The sequence below is a fragment of the Saccopteryx leptura genome, chromosome 2 (assembly GCF_036850995.1).
Source record: "Saccopteryx leptura isolate mSacLep1 chromosome 2, mSacLep1_pri_phased_curated, whole genome shotgun sequence".
Classification (NCBI taxonomy): domain Eukaryota; kingdom Metazoa; phylum Chordata; class Mammalia; order Chiroptera; family Emballonuridae; genus Saccopteryx; species Saccopteryx leptura.
The window spans coordinates 71,428,787-71,446,899 of NC_089504.1; positions in this window are offsets into that span (position 1 = coordinate 71,428,787).

Sequence of the window (18,113 nt, forward strand, 5' to 3'; positions counted from 1 at the left end):
ACTGGTGGGCCATTAGCTTTAATCCTAGCTTGCACAGGGAGGGAAGGAAATACACACAGTAAGAAAACACTTCCCTTTCCATTCAGGGCTCCCAAAGCCACTGACTCATTTGAGTTTCCTAGAATCAAGGGTTTCTAATAAAACCTTTAATCCAATATAAAAACAAGGAAGTCTTTGATACAAAGTCACTTATCTGAGGCATAATGTGATTCCTCATAAGTGTGCACCACCCCCTATCATGCAATAGTCAAGGGTGGGAATGGCTCAGTCTTAAAACTAAGCCTTAGGCTACAACAACCCTGCGTGAGTACAGTCTGTCCCCCAGACCCAATGCAAACTATAAGCGAGCAAACAGATACATCATATTTGCAAACTTATTTAACCCGCACCTTTCTTTTGTGCTTGTTAATTAGCAAAAGAAGAGGAATGTATTGATAAATGTAGCCCTTTCTGCATATCAGCAAAACAGCCATAAATCATTCTTTCCCTTGTCACCTGATCTCCCTCCTTTGTAATCCTGTTACTTCTGTTCTGCTTCTGATAATAAAAACTAAGAGAGAAGAAGATTCAGGAGGTCTTTCTTCACCTCCCTTAGCAGGCTTCCCTCTCTCTTCCTCTTGACATAAGTTTGTGTGTTGAGAAGGTTTTTTCCACGTGACACCAGTAGTTCTCAGTGGGCTGGTGTACTACAAAATATATAATAAAACATGCTCATAATGAAAAAATAAAAAAGAAGGATAAGAACTTCTGAAGAAATTTAAAACATGAACAAAAAAAGGAAGGGGGAAACAATTATATTGAGCAATATAATTTCTGAAATTAAAAATTAATGAGACATAGTAAAGAGCAAAGTGGACAAGATAGAAAATTATAAGTAAACCTAGAGTTATATCAATTGAAATTATTCTATTTAAAGAATAGTGATGGCCAAATAAGTTTGCCAATATAATGTATATATTTGCTCCTTATAGTTTGCATTGGTTGTGGGGGACAGGCTGTAAACAAGCAAAGTCATTTTAGCCTAAGGCTTAGTTTTAAGACTAATCCATTCCCACCCTTTTAATACTAAGATCTTTTCAACACTAAGCTTTTTGCCACACCCTTGACTGTTGCATGATGTGGGGTGATGCACTCTTATGAGGAATCCCATTTATGCCTCAGATAAGTGACTTGGTATCAGAGACTTCCTTATTTGTATACTGGCTAACAGATTTTGATTTCTACACTATAAAAAAGGGCAGACCAGGGGCTTGCTTTCTCTCAATTCTTGGAATTTGCATTGCAAGGAGAAGCAGCCAAGATGGCAGAGTGATGAAGGAGAAGCCAGTTTGTGCAGAGTTTGTGCAGAGAGAAGGAGATGAGGAACAGAGAGGAATAAGGCTGGTGAGCTAGAAACCTTTGATTCTAGAAAACATGGATAAATCAGTGGCTTTGGGAGCCCTGAATCGAAAGGGAAGTGTTTTCCCACTGTGTGTATTTCTTGCCCGCTGGGTGTAAACTAGGATTAAAGGTAATGGCCCACCAGTTCTTGGCTCTGTTGTTTCACTACCATCTGTTCGAATCAAATGTGAACCTGCACTGGCCTGGCGCCTGTGATGGTGGCTGTGGCAACTGGCCATACAACATGCAAATAAAAATATACTTCAAGAATGAAAAAGAAATGAAAGCATTTCTGGTAGAAGAAAACTAAAAAATATTTCACAAGCAGACTTGCCCCACAAGAAATATTAAGGATGTTCTTGATGCCCTGCAAAAATGATAACATATGGAAACTTGGTTCTTTAATAAGGGGTGAAAAACAAACACAATGATACTGGTATTTCTTTCCAGAAATAATATTTGTGGTGGACAGGGTACTGTGCTACCCTGGTTCTCTTTCAAGGCAGAAGTACTATCTGCAGACAGTCTTCAGTAGATAGTATCTTCTGGGACACTTAAGAAACATATCTTTTACATGCAAATATCCTCAAGGTGGTGGTACAAAGGCCTAGCCATTTATCAATACAATATAACTTATGAGCCATTTCAGCTTCAGATTTCCTGATTGTATGAACTTGTGGTATTGCATCCGTACTGTAGGTAAATGTCTCCCACTATGTGATGTCTTCTCACCTTCTTTTACAAGTGATATCCCAAGAAACATACCTAGCAAATGTAATGCACACTAAAATAAAAAAAAATAACAGAAAACATGAACTTTAAAGTATAAATCATTAAAAAAAAAGACTTTGAGTCATGGTAAAGTACATAATTTATAAGGAAAACACAAGTTACCAAATTATATATATACACCAAATAAAGTGGTAAAAAACATGTTAAAAAAATTGAAACAAATTTAAATTTTATTAGCAGACTACTTTAAGCCTCATTTATAATTAGATGTAAAAAAATATATAGAAAAAATTAAAAACATGTATATGAGAATCATATACTGTTTATTACATATGCCTATATATCTTCAACTGTGAACATGAATAAGTGATTAAATAGGAAGTTCAATATTTATGCTTGCAATCAAGAAAGATTCAGAATAATCTAAAAAAATTGTGAGTTATGACTGAATGACATCTCTGAAGCTTTCCACATTGAATTTTATTTTCAAAAATTTATAGAAAGCAAAATAAGAAAAATCAGTTCAACACAAAATGTACCTTGTATTTAGATACTTATTGAAATATAGCTTTATTATTGATAGAATACAAATGAACCTAAATTGATGGTCTCCCAGAAAAGTCCTTTTGTCTTTAACATCATCCAGTCTCAGTATCATATTTCCTTGAGTAATAACAAATTACATGTGCTGCTTCCTTCAAACTCTATAAGAGGTGGCTTGCCTGTTGAGAGCATCCTTTGGCATTAATTAAGCCAATCTATTTCACCAGAGTTCTAGCAGTTTTAAAAAATTTTAGTTTGCAGCTGTCTTGTGGAAAAAGTTACAAGTCAAGACCACTTCTTCCATTGAAAAATATCATTAACATCAAAGTTGTTCAGTAATATCAGCAAATAAATTTTTTATTTTAAGTAATGTAGATAAAACAGGTGCATTGTGAAAAACTAACAATGTCTAACAGTTTTAAAGGATGAGGAAAATAAGGAGATGAAAGATTTTGACTCATGAAAATAATTCTATTCAACAGAAATTAAATAAATTTATTGAAGTAGTAAAAAATAAAATAACTTTAAGAGAAAAGATGAATGAAGGTTGTTTTATTAAAAAAATAACTTCATTTAAGTTGATGGACTGTCAACATGCTGTATTTTGGTATTCTGTAAGCTCTGAATGTCATTGTGATATGTATACATAGCTATACACTTATTTGTCTAACATGCAGCTACTGTATCTAATGTATTGTGTAAAGTACTTAAAAGCAAATACTAGCAAGATATTGTTTTGATTTCAAAGAGCCCACAGTTCAGCTTAACCAATTTTCTAAACTTGCCTGCTATAGTTTCCAAGGTGGAGGGGTAAGGGGTGTCTATAAAATATAGATGCTGAGATTTCACCTAAACCAATGAAATAATATTTTATTTTAAGTTAGGGACTGAGAATGCTATCATAGAGAGAAAGGTGATAAGAGACTGGGATCAGAGAAAGGAAAGAGATTGGTGAAATTATATATACATAACACAGCGTTATAGAGAGCAAAAAAGAAAATCCTGGAGGGAAGTGGGGAGGGCGTTGGGGGGTGGGGGGCAAGGAAGATGTTGAGGGAAATATGGGGGTGGGAGGGATGTATTCAGTGGGACACTTGAATCTATGTAAACACAATAAATTAAAATCAATTAAAAAAATATTCCAAGATGGCCCTGGCCGAACAGTTTGGTTGGTTACAGCATCGTCCAGTTATGCAAAGGTTACCAGTTCGATCTCAGGTCAGGGAAAATATAGAAACAGATGACTTATGTTTTTCTCTTTTTCGCTCTCTAAAAAAATCATTAAGTAATTTTTAAAAAGAAATAAAATACTTCAAGATGATTCCATTGGGCTATATGATTTGAGAAACATATGCATGTGGCCCATAAAAATGCATAATTTATTAAATATTTCTTTCAAATTCAAAATAAAATTTTAATTTAAGATAGCTTGTAATCAAACATAGGGCTAAATATTCAAAATTTTCTAAAAATATCTAACTCTTATCTTATGTTAATGCAAAACAATCAGAACTCAAAGACTACAAAATGAATCACTTATGTATTTGACAGTCAAAATTCAAAACAGAACTAAAATTAAAATTATGTACTTTGGATAGGGAGATGTAAACTGCTCTAAAATCTGGTATTATTTTTAAAAGATTAAAATATAAATTTATGGCCTTGGTCAGTGGCTCAGTGGATAGATCATTGGCCTGTCATATGGATGTCCCAGGTTTGATTCCCGGTCAGGGCACACAAGAGAAGTGACCATCTGCTTCTTCTTCCCACTCTCATCCTCTACTCTCCCTCCCTCCTGCAGCCAGTGGTTCCATTTGTCCAAGGTTCTCAGGTGCTGAGCATAGCTGGATTGATTTGAGCATCAGCTCCAGACGGGGGTTGCCAGGTGGATACCAGTTGGGGGGCATGTGAGAGTCTGCCTCACTATATCCCCTCCTCTCACTATAAATATATAAATATGTATTTATTTATGTATTTATTTAGAATTAAAAATGAATATTCAATGTAAAAATGTTAATAAACACTAAAATATTTTTCTTATTTTTTAAAATAGTTAAGTGTATCAAAATTGATAGCAAGAAGTAAGATTGCATGGAGAAGGGAAACCTTGATTAGTTAATAGTACGGTGATAAAAGGGAACAACAGAAGGAAAGAAAAAGAGAAGTGATTTGAAAGTATCCTATATAGAGAATTAAGTGAAAAAATATCAGGAACAATGTCATATGCAAATAAATTACATATCTAGATTAAAAAAAAACCAGTAATCATCAGTCTGCATGAAAAAAAAAAAATCAAATAAGAGGCTTTATATGGATAGTTCAAACACTTGCAAGTCAATTAATGAGCAAAACCATCTTATTTTAACCCAAATAAAGCTTTGTGAATTTGATACAAAACAAATTTTAATACAAAATCATTATGTGGAAATCAGTACATAATGATGAAGAGTCCAACTACAGAAAGCATTAACAATTTTTATTTGTCTGCATAATAAGAGAGCCTCTATATATATATAAAACAAAAATTGATGGAAATTTAAAGAGAAACTTACAAATATATATCATATGAGAGCTGTCAAGACCAATATTCTAACTATGGATAGTTAAGCTCTAACATATTTTTAAGATGTACAATCAACAAGCGCATAGATAAAATATGCCCCCCAAAATTATAGAAAACACATTCCTTTCAAGAACACTTGAAATGTTTGCAAAAAATTTACAATATATTAGATCCTGTAACAAATACCAACAAATTTAAAATAACTGTAAAAGATAAACTGCTTTCTCTATGTACAATGTAATCATGCTAAAAAATAAGCAAAAGCCAACTTAGCATTCTAAAGATTTATATATAAATATCCAAAAATAAAGTTTTAAAACCTATTGAGGATGCAATGAAACTAAAAATGTACATATAGAAACATGAGAAATATGCCTAATGTGATATTTTAAAAAATAGTACATAGAAGAGAAGAGACTGATAATTAATGATTTAAGCACACAAATAAGAATTTAAAAAATGGATAACAAAATGAAAGCAAAATGAATAAAAAAATTAAAAGCTATATAAAGTTAGCAAAGGCAAAGTTTATTTTTAAAAGCATAATATTAAAAAACAACTTTGAGACTGATAAATAGGAAGAGCTACACCACCAATAAATAATATATTATAATGTGATATGAGACTAAATATTTAAAATATAAAATATAGTACTTATTGTAAATAAATCAAAACAAATGAATATTAAAATATCAATAAAATTACTAACTAAATTATGAAAAGGTGGATGTTTTAGTAGTCTTATAATCATTCAAATAATATTTTATATTTGATAATACTGCAATAACTTAAATTTTATATGCCAATGAATAAATTGTTTTTAATCAAAAAAGGAAAGATTTATTTAACTTTACAAATTCTATAAATATTATTTATTACAGTAACAAATTAAAGGGAAAAATAATTATATAGATATCTCAATATCAGCGGACAAAACTTGGAAAAAATTCTAAACACATATATGAGAACATTGCAGGGCCCGGGTGGATTAATTCAGTTGGTTTGAGCGTGGTCCCAATACACCAAGATTGTGGTTTGATCCCCTGTCAGGGACACATATAAGAACCACCAAAGAATTCATGAATATGTGGTACAGCAGATCTATGTCTCTCTCTCTTTCTCTCTTTCTTCCTTCCCTCTAAAATCATTCAATAAAAATAGTAATAATAAAAAATACTGCATACAAATATGGGATGAGGAAAAAACTGTTAATCCAAGGAGTAGGTAGGTTTTCTCAGATTGACTTTGTTTTAACAATGTATAGATCTATTATGCAATTGATTGATATTGTTCATATCTTGACAGAATAATTCTAAAATTTACATTGATATTTTAAATGGTTTTTATTGCAAATATAACATTTATAAGAAAGTGCATAAAACAGAAATATATAGTATAGTGAACAATTCCAAAACAAACAATCCTTAATCACCCGTTATAATAAAATTTTAATCATAACTTGAAGCCCAATATTTCCCTTACTCTTGATTGTCCTAACCTTTTTGAGGTAAATACTGTCCTGCCATTTATATCAATCACCCTCTCTCTCTTTTTTTTTTCTTTCTGTGTTATAAGCTCTAAATTATGCAGTAGACAAAACACAGGAAGCCCAGGAGCTCAAAGGGAAGAGGGGCTTCATGGGTCTGGGATGCAGATTACTGAGGTTTCAATGTGTGTGACATGAGAAGTCATAAGGAGGGAGATGGTTGGGCTTTTGAAGAAACTACAAACTGGTATCAATTACCACTATGGTAGTAACTGTTATTGAACTAGGGAATCTAGCCAAAGGGGCAAGAAGCTAAGGAGAAAGGGAGTGCCTGCCACTAATATATCCTTCAGCTTCCAGGCTGCCTGGCACACCCTTACTGACACAACAAATTGAAAAGTAGCAGGTGCCTGACCTGTGGTGGCGCAGTGGATAAAGCGTCAATCTGGAAATGCTGAGGTCGCCGTTTCGAAACCCTGGGCTTGCCTGGTCAAGGCACATATGGGAGTTGATGCTTCCAGCTCCTCCCCCCCTTCTCTCTCTCTGTCTCTCCCTCTCCTCTCTAAAATAATAAAAAATAAATAAAAAACATACTAGCTATAATATTTAGGGTACTAAAAAGCATTCAACCCAAAAATATTTTAAAGCCCTGGCCGGTTGGCTTAGTGGTAGAGCATCAGCCTGGCATGCAGAAGTCCCGGGTTCGATTCCCGGCCAGGGCACACAGGAGAAGCACCCATCTGCTTCTCCACCCCTCCCCCTCTCCTTCCTCTCTGTCTCTCTCTTCCCCTCCCACAGCCAAGGCTCCATTGGAGCAAAGATGGCCTGGGCGCTGGGGATGGCTCTTTGGCCTCTGCCCCAGGCGCTAGAGTGGCTCTGGTCGCAACAGAGCGACGGGCCCGGAGGAGCAGAGCATCACCCCCTGGTGGGCAGAGCATCGCCCCCTGGTGGGCGTGCCGGGTGGATCCCGGTCGGGTGCATGCGGGAGTCTGTCTGACTGTCTCACCCCGTTTCCAGCTTCAGAAAAATACAAAAAAAAAAAAAAAAAGAAAGAAAGAAAAGTAGCAGGTGTAGAGATTCCTAGTCACAGATCACAAGGCAGTGCATGGGAGAATGGGTTCAAGCTGAAAGGGAATAGCCTATTAACCATCCTTACTCCTTTGTAGTCTTCTTGCTTCCAATTTTCTACAAACTGTTCTGAACAAAGCAGCCACAAAGATATTATCAAAATGGAAGTCAGGTTGTGTGACTTTTCCCCAATGTGTCTCCCGGTTTCTCAGAATAAAAATAAAAATAAAATGGCTCCCACAGACCTTATGATCTAACCACCCTCCTATTAAGTCTTCTTTGTCTTCCTTCTCCTACATTGATATCTGTGCTATTACTGAAATGTCAGGATGTCCCTCTCTGGGGATCTTTCTATTGAATACTTGCTGTTTAACTTCCTAGAATTCCCTTCACTCAGATATCCCTATTGGCTCACCCTTCTCCACATCCATATCTTTGCTCCAGTGTCTCCTCTCATAGGTCTTCTCTGACTAATTTAACTTGCCTCCTCAACCCAGCCACCCTATCTTCTTTACTGTTCTATTTTTTACCATTTTGACTTTCAGCTTCTGACTCTTTCTTTGCTTCTATTTTAGGTTGTCATAATCTATATAGCAGAATAAAAAAGCTCCACAGAGTAGATGTTTTTTTTTATCTTTCCATGAACAGATGAACTCCTGGTGCTTAAAACAGAGCTGCGTATGTAATAAGCACTTGATTTACTTCTGACCTTGGGTCTAACATTTATTGCAATTTGATATCTCTATCTCAATTTTCTGATATGTGCTGTTTTTTATACCATGGGGTTTTATAAAAATGGAAAGAAAAACATACAAAATAAAACATTTTATATATTGCCTAACACATATTAGGCTCACAGTTAATATTATCTATAAAGTTGTTATGCTATTTATGATACATAATTTATTATTTTTTACATGTTATTATGTTAGCAATAATTAGTTATAGTAATATTTGTGAGGGAACAATGCAAAAAACACATTAAAAATTTTTTTTGAGGGCCAGACAGTGTTACATTTTAATCTAAAACTCAAGAAAAGGTAAATGTGAATTCTAGACTGCTTTCTTTTTAAAATTTGTATTTTGTGTTTTATGAATATACAATATTAGTTTCATGTGTATAACATAGTAATTAGAGATTTCTGTAACTTTTTTTTTTTTTGAGTAAGGCAGAGAGGTAGAGGCAGGAACACCTAGCTGCTCCTGTATGTGGTGACCTGACTGGGGAATAGAACTGGCAACTGCCACACTCTAGGATGACACTCCAACCAACTGAGCTATCCAGCTAAGGCTTACATTATTTTTTTTTCATTAATAGAGACAGAGAGAAGGAGAGATGGGGAGGAGGAAAGGCAGCATCCATTTGTTATTCCACTTTGTTGTGCAATCAATGGTGGCTTCCTGTGTGTGCTCTGACTGGTGATCAAACCTGCAACCTTGTTGTTTTGGGACAATGTTCTTAACTAACTGAGCTAACTGGCCAGGGCTAACATTTATTTAACTTATGAAGTGATAACCCCAATAAGTCTAGTACCCACATGACTCCATACATAATTACTGTAAGATTATTAACTATAGTCCCTATACCGTACTTCACATCCCCGTGATGGTTTTTATAACTGGTAGTTTTGCCTCTTAGTCTCTTTTCCATTTTCTCCCATATCCCCCTCCACCCCCCGCAAGCCCTACCATATTGGAAACATCAGTTAGTAATCTTTATCTATGAGTTTGTTGCTGTTGTGTTTATTTATTTATTTTGTTTTTTAGGTTCCTCATATAAATGAAATCATATAGTATTTGTCATTCTCTGTCTGACATACTGTACTGAACATAATATTCTCTAGGTCCATCCATGTTGTCACAAATAGTAAGTTTTTTTTATTTACTTTTCTAGATTTTATTTATTCATTTTTATTAGAGAGAGAGAGAGAGGGAGAGCTAGAGAGAGTACAGGGGGAGGAGCAGGAAGCATCAACTCCCATATGTGCCTTGATCAGGCAAGCCCAGGGTTTTGAACCGGCGACCTCAGCATTCCAGGTCAACGCTTTATCCACTGCGCCACCAGAGGTCAGGCCACAAATAGCAAGTTTTTAATTAGTCATTACAGCTGAATGATATTCCATTGTGTATAGATACCACAATTTCTGTAACATTTGTCTATCAATGAACACTTAGGTTGCTTTTATATCTTGGTTTTTTAAATAATGCTGCAGTGAATATAAAGATGCATAAGTGTTTCAGATTTTTTTGAATAAATACCCAGAAGTGAAATTGCTGCATCATAAGGTAGTTCTACTTTTAATTTTTTGAGGAACATCCATTCTGTTTTCCATAATGGCTGCAGCAATCTGCATTCCAACCATTAGGGTATAAGGTTTCCCTTTCCACTACATCTTTGCCAACACATGTTTAATGATTTAATGATGATAGCTATTCTGACAAGTGTGTGATAATATTTCATTGTGGTTTTAGTTTGCCTTTCCCTGATGATTAGTGATGTTGAATATATTTTCATATACCTATTGGCCATCTGTATGTACTTTCTGGAGACACTTTTATTCAGAAGTTCTTTGGCTCATTTTTTGATTGGTTTATCTGTTTGTTGTTTTTTTAAGTTGTTTGAGTTCCCTATATAGTTTGGATATTAAGTCTTTATTGAATGTATTATTTGTGAATATCTCCTCCCATTTTGTAGGGTATTTTTTCATTGTGTTGATGATTTTCTTTGCTGTGCAAAAACTCTAGTTTGATGAAGCACATTTTTTTTAATTTCCCTTACTCTAGAAGAGATAGCCAAAAAATATTACTAAAAACAATGTTAAAGAGTTTACTTCTAGCCTTGGTTGGTTTGTTCAGTGGTAGAGCCATTTGTAGATGTTGTCTGTTCAATTCCTGGTCAAGGCACACAAGAGAGGTGACCATCTACTTCTCCACTCCTCCCCCATCCCCTCTCTCTCTCTTCTCCTCCCACAACCATGATTCGATTGGTTCAAGCACATTGGCCCCAGGTGCTGAGGACAGCTCTGTGGTACCTCCACTTCAGGTGCTAAAAATAGCTTGCTTGTGACCATGGTCCCAGATGAGCAAAGCATCAGCCCCAGATGAGGGTTACCAAGTGGATGCCAGTCGGAGCACATGGGGGAATCTATCCCTCTATCTCCCCTCCTCACACTTGGAAAAGGAAGTAAAAAAAAAAAAAGTTTACTTATTTTATTTTCTAAGAGTTTTATGGTTTTGGGTCTTATATTTAAGCTTTAATCCATTTTGAGTCTATTCTTGAATATGGTGAAAGAAAGTGATCCAGTTTTATTCCTTTGTTTCTATCTTTACAGTTTTTTTTATACACCATTTATTGAAAAGAATGTGTTTTTACCTCATTATATACTCTTACCTCCTTTGTCATATATTAATTAACCATACAGGTGTGAGTTTATTTCTATGTTTTTTATTCTATTCTATTGATCTGTGGGACTGTTCTTATTTCAAAACCATGTTGTTTTGATTACCAGGGCCTTGAAATATAGGTTGATATCAGGTAATGTGATACCACCAACTTTGTTCTTCTTTCTTAGGATTGCTTTGGACTTGATCAGGAGGTGGTACAGTGAATAGAGCATCGGACTGAGACATGGAGGACCCAGGTTCAAAACCCCAAAGTTGCCGGCTTGAGCATGGGATCATAGACATGAACCCATGATTGCTGTCTTGAGCCCAAAGATCACTGGCTTGAGCCCAAAGTCACTAGCTTGAGCAAGGGGTGACTCTTGCTCTGCTGTAGACCCCCTCAAGGCATATATGAGAAAGCAGTCAATGAACAACTAAAAGAGCTGCAACAAAGAATTGATGTTTCTCATCACTCTCCATTCCTGCCTTTCTGTTCCTATTTTTCCCTCTCTCCTACTCTCTGTCTTTGTCACACACACTCACACACACACACACCAATTGCCTTGACTATTTAGGGTCTATTGTGATTTCATATAAGGTTTTTAAGATTATTTGTTCTAGTTCTGTGAAAAATAGCACTGGTCTTTTAATAGGGATTGCATTGATTCTGTAGCTATCTTTGGGTAGTTTGTACATTTTAATGATGTTGATTCTTCTCATACATGAGCATAGTATATCCTTCCATTTATTTTTGTCTTCTTCAAATTTTTTCTTCAATATCTCATGGTTTTTGTGTATAGGTCTTTTAACATCTTTGTTAAATATAATTCTAGCTCTGGTGTGATATTTTAATTGGCTGGAATGTCATTTTACTAAGCAAATTTTGCAAGTTCTATCCCCAAACAGAAACATATAAGAACAGATTAGTGTCTTTCTCTCTCTCTCTTTCTTTCTCTCTCAAATTTATAAGTAAATTTTTAAAAATATATATATATTCCAGGGCCTGATCTGTGGTGGTGCAGTGGATAAAGCATCAACCTGGAAATGCTGAGGTTGCCAGTTTGAAACCCTGGGCTTGCCTGGTCAAAGCACATATGGGAGTTGATGCTTCCAGCTCCTCCCCACCTTCTCTCTCTCTGTCCTCTCTCTCTCTCTCTCTCTCTCTCTGTCTCTCCTTCTCTTCTCTAAAATAAAAAAATAAAAAAATAAAAAAGTATTCCTAAGTGTTTTATTTGTTGATACTACTACAAATAAGATTATTTTCTTATTTTTTTCTGATAGTTGTATATAAAAATGCAATTTATTTATGAATATTTATTTTTGTATCCTGTATTTTACTAAATTTTTATCAGTTCTAATAGTCTTTGGTGGGATTTTTAAAGTTATTTATATACAATATTATGTCAACTGCAAATAATGACAGTTTCACCTCTTTCTTTTCAATTTGTATTCCTTTTATTTCTTTTTGGTCTGATTGTTGTGACAAAGACATTCCATATGTTGAATAATGGTGATAGTAAACATTCTTGTTTTATTTCTGATCTTAAAAAGCTTTCAGATTTTTCCTGGTGAGTATGATGTTATCTGTGGGTTTGTCAGATATGGCCGTTAGTATGTTGAGCTATGTTCCCTCTGTTTACACTTTGTTGAGGGTTTTATCTGAAATGGATCCTAGATTTTATTAAATGTCTTTTCTGTATCTATTAATATGATTATGTAATTTTTATTTGTCATTTTGCTTATGTGATGTATCAAATTAGTTGATTTACAAATATCAAACCAACTTTTCATCCCCAGGAATAAATCCCACTTAAACATGATGTATGGTTTTTGAATATATTGCTGAATTTAGTTTACTAATATCTTGTTGACAATTTTTATAGCTATGTTTCTTTTTTTCTTTTTTTTTTTTAATAATTTTATTTTTTTAATGGGGTGACATCAATAAATCAGGATACATATATTCAAAGATAACAAGTCCAGGTTATCTTGTCATTCAATTATGTTGCATACCCACCACCCAAAGTCAGATTGTCCTCTGTCACCTTCTATCTTGTTTTCTTTGTGCCCCTCCCCACCCCCTTTCCCTCTCCCATTCCCCCTTCCCCCCCGTAACCACCACACTCTTATCAATGTCTCTTAGTTTCACTATTATGTCCCACCTACATATGGAATAATACAGTTCCTGTTTTTTTCTGATTTACTTATTTCGCTTCGTATCATGTTATCAAGATCCCACCATTTTGCTGTAAATGTTCCTTAAGAATATTGGCCTGTAGTTGTTTTCTTGTTTGTTTGTTTTGTTTTTGTTTTTGCAATGTCTTTGTCTGGTTTGGAATCAGGGTAAAGCTGGCCTCCTAAAATGAGCTTGGCAGTCTTTTCTTCTTTTTAATATTTTGTAATAGTTTAAGAAGGGTAGGTGTCAATTCATCTTCGAATGTTTGGTAAAATTAATTTGTAAAGTCATCTGGCCAAGAATTTTATTTTTGGAGAATGTTTTGATTATTGATTTGATTTTGGTAGCTTTATCAGTTGGTTTAATTTTTTTGTTTCTTCTTGAGTCAGTCCTGGAAGATTGTTCGCTTTTAGAAATGAATACTTTTTTCCCAATTCATCCAATTTCTTGACATATAATACTTTGTAGTATTTTTATAACTCTTTTTATTTCTGTGTTTTCAGTTATCACTTTGTTTTAACTTCTAATTGCATTTAATTAAGTCCTCTCTTTTACTTGAATCTTATTAAAGATTTATCAATTTTATTTTTTCAAAGAACCACCTCTTAGTTTTATTGATCTGTTTTATTTTTAGACTAATTTTTTTTATTTATTTTGCTTTGATATTTATTATTTTCTTTTTCATACTCATTTTGGCTTTGAAAAAGCACATTTTTAAGAAAAGATCCATTTTTACATATTTGGAAAATAATGTTGAATTCATTCATTATTGCAGTAAATTTAATAGCAATACTTTTGCTAAAGCTACCATTGTCCTGGTAAAATGTTTTGTGGGAGCATTATCATGACCAAACGATCACTAATTACTGCCAATAATACCTGATTTCCACATATCAAGACCCATTATTTTGGAAAAGCAAACTTCCTTGAAGTCCCAGGAGCTTCCTACTCAGGTTCTCTGAGTTTATGATATAGATGTAGGTCCCAGGTTACTTTGAAGCTGTGTTTTATCATTGGCTTTCCAAAGGCTGAGTTGTTCTGCTTTCTATGAATGAAGATGAGTACTCTATTAGGGATGTTGTTAGTGACTGTACGTATATAAAATTATTGTCTTTATTAAAAATCTGTCTTGGTCCTGGCCAATTGGCTGAGCGGTAGAGTGCTGGTTTGGTGTGTGAAAGTCCCTGGTTTGATTCCTGATCAGGGCACACAGAAGAAGTGACTATCTGCTTCTCCAAAGCTCGCTCTCTTTCTCTCTCTCTCTCCCCCTCCCACAGCGATGGTTCTAATGGTTCCAGAAAAGTTGGCCCTAGGGACTGAGAACTTCTCTGTGGGTTGGACTCAGGTGCTAAAATAGCTCAGTTGCCAAGCAACAGAACTTCAGCTCAATAGGACAGAACATCACCTGGTAGGGGCTTGCTGGGTGGATCCAGGTCAGGGCACCTGTGGGAATCTGTCTCTGCCTCCCTACCTCTCATTTAATTTAAAAAACCCACAAATCTGTCTTGTTGATAACTATTTGCTTCTCTCTTTTTTTTTTCTTGTCCCAGGATGACAAATCCCCCATAGCTGGCACACTACAAGCCATTCAAATATTTTCTAGGAAGGTTAATTGTCAATTAAGAAGATTCCTATAACTGTCCTAGGATGAAGATAGTAAATTTCTGACTATGCTGAAATTATCAAGAGGTGTCATGTGATCAAGATCTCAGTACCCGCAGCTCTATCTTGGTAACCTAAAGATCAACAGGATTTTTTATTTTTGTATTTTTCTGGAGAAGTGGGAAGGCAGAGAGACAGAATCCCACATGTGCCTCACTGAGATCCACCCGGATAGCCCACTAGGGGGTGATGTTCTGTCCATCTGAGGTGTTGCTCCATTGCAACCAGAGCCATTCTAGTACCTGACGTGGAGTTCATGGGGCCATCCTCAGCACCCAGGCCAACTTTGCTCCAATGGAGCTTTGGTTGTAGGAGGGGAAGAGAGAGGTAGAGAGAAAGGAAAAGGGGAAGGTTAGAGAAGCAGATGGGTGCTTCTTCAGTGTGCCCTGACTAGCAGCCAAAGCAGAGACATCTACACTCCAGGCCTACACTCTACCACTGAGCCAATTAGTCAGGGCCCAGAATTTTGTTTTAATAAACTCTTTTACTACCTCCAAAATTATCCCTCTTGACTATCATAAAGCTTTCTTCTTATTTTACAAAAGTGACATAAGTCCTTGGTATCTTATAAACAGAGCTTTTGAAACTAGACCTTGTCTGTTGCAAGCAGACATGGCAACATATGGTAAGCAGTTTATGTAATTCACACACTGTTATTAGTTAGTACAGGTAGGTTTTCCTCAACATCTTTCTAAAGAGCTTCTTTGTTTCCTAAAAATCCAGAGATTGTGCCTTCTGGAAGAGGCAGCAAAGAAAAGTAGTCCTTGAAATAAGTAATTTCAAATCTAGTTCTCAGGATTTTATTTTGGAAATAAAATCTAGCCTCTTGCTTTTGAGGGGCACATAATGGCCCTAGATTAATAGTGAACTACTTACTACAATCACAATCTCTCTCAATTTTTTTTGTGGTGCAGTACTCATTTATTTAATTTCCAAAGTCTTAAGTGTCACTATACATTTTCAGTTACATCACCTTATTAATAAATAACCATAAAACAGGCCCTGGCCGGTTGGCTCAGCGGTAGAGCGTCGGCTGGTGCATGGGGGACTCGGGTTCGATTCCCAGCCAGGGCAAATAGGAGAAGCGCCCATTTGCTTCTCCATCCCCCCCTCCTTCCTTTCTGTCTCTCTCTTCCCCTCCCGCAGCCAAGGCTCCATTGGAGCAAAGATGGCCTGGGCGCTAGAGTGGCTCTGGTCGCTGCAGAGCGTCGCCCCTGGTGGGCGTGCCGGGTGGATCCCTGTCGGGCGCATGCGGGAGTCTGACTGTCTCTCCCCATTTCCAGCTTCAAAAAAAAACAAAAAAAAAAAAAACCAAAAAAAACCCATAAAACAAAAGATCAAGGAAATCTGACATGTGTAGAAGTTAAACATGATCAGAAACTAATGCTCTACCACAACATGTCAAACAGAGGTACATACCTGGACTGAACATGTTTTGAAATTTTGCCCTTATTTAAGGTGAAAAACGACTTAAAGAGGAGACTCAGGAAACAAATATTTTTGACATTACAGGTGGGAGTGTAAATTGTTTAGTCTTGGTTAAGCTATTTGGCATCCTCCTTAAACTTAAAATTCTCCTCTACCCTATGATTCAAAAATTCAACTCCTCAAATCTGAAAAATTTACTCTGGTCTATATATGGATTTGACAATATACAAGGAAGGTGAGTAGCATTTGAAAAAAGTGAACAACTAAATTGTATTATAAAATAGATTAATATTTAGCAGTAAAATCAGTGAATAATAAATACTTTATCTAACAGGTTGTATAAAATTAGTGTCCTAATGCCAAATTAATAAAAGGAAATTATATATATATATATACTTTACTCATAAAATTAATGTACTCATAAAATTTATAAGTGAGCAGGATTTTTAAAATATGTTCATATTAGAGCATAGTAGAGAGTATTGAGAGATCTGTAAAACTGCAATTTAGATAGATTGACCAAAAATACCTGTTGAGTTAAAATTTGCATAAAAGCATCAAAAATATAAAATTCACCATTTGTTCATCTAAGAGAATAGTGTTTTGGCAAAACAACTGAGTGAAAAGGTCTAAGCACATATATATTACTTATTGTTTATTTCATATCTTCTATCTGAAATATTTTAATTATCTCCTCACTTTATGCACTGGAGTCCTTCTCAAACTGGCTAATTTCTATTAAATATAATAACATCACCTCTCATGGAAAACCTAACTTGAATTTTTAAAAAAGATATAAATTATTCTCATTTTTAATTACCTCTATAATAATAATTAGTGTACTAGAGGTAGTTAGGTTTCTTCTACACTGTCTTAACACCAGAATATGATATATTTTAAGTGCTAATTTAATATTAAACACTAAGTTTATATTACCCAATACCATATCTAGTGCATAGTAGGCACACAGCATGTTAGCAAGAGAATGAACAAAACAGTAAGTAAATGATGAAAGATAAATAAACATATCCAGCCTGACCAGGTACTGGTGCAGTAGATAGAGTGTCGGACTTGGAGGCAGATGGCCTAGGTTCAAAAAAAACCCCAAGGTCTCCGGCTTGAGCACAGGCTCACCAGCTTGAGCATGGGGTCGCTGGCTTAAGAGTGCGATCATAGACATGACCCCATGGTTGCTGGCTTAATCCCAAAAGTCTCTGGCTTGAAACCCAAGTTTGATGGCTTGAGTAAAGGGTCACTCAGTCTGCTCTAGCTCCTCCCCAACCCAGATAAGGCACATATGAGAAAGCAATCAATGAACAACTGAGGAACTGCAATGAAGAATGGATGCTTTTTATCTCTCTCCCTTCCTTTCTGTCTGTCCCTATCTGTCCCTCTCTCTGTCTCAATGTCTCTGTCACACACACACACACACAAAATTAAACATATCCAGTAGACAAATAGTTGATTAGGATAGAAAATCTTACATTGTGATTTATTTATTTTTAATATTAGAAACAACTTAATACAAAGACACAAAAGCCAACTTACAAATATCATAGAACAGTCTTTGTCATTATGCTGTGTGCATCTGAGTAACTGAGGACAATATTAAAAAGTATCATGCTGGGAGATTAAATGTGTGAGCTATGAGGGAATAACAAGACCTAATGTAGGTTAAGGTCAAGAAGAGG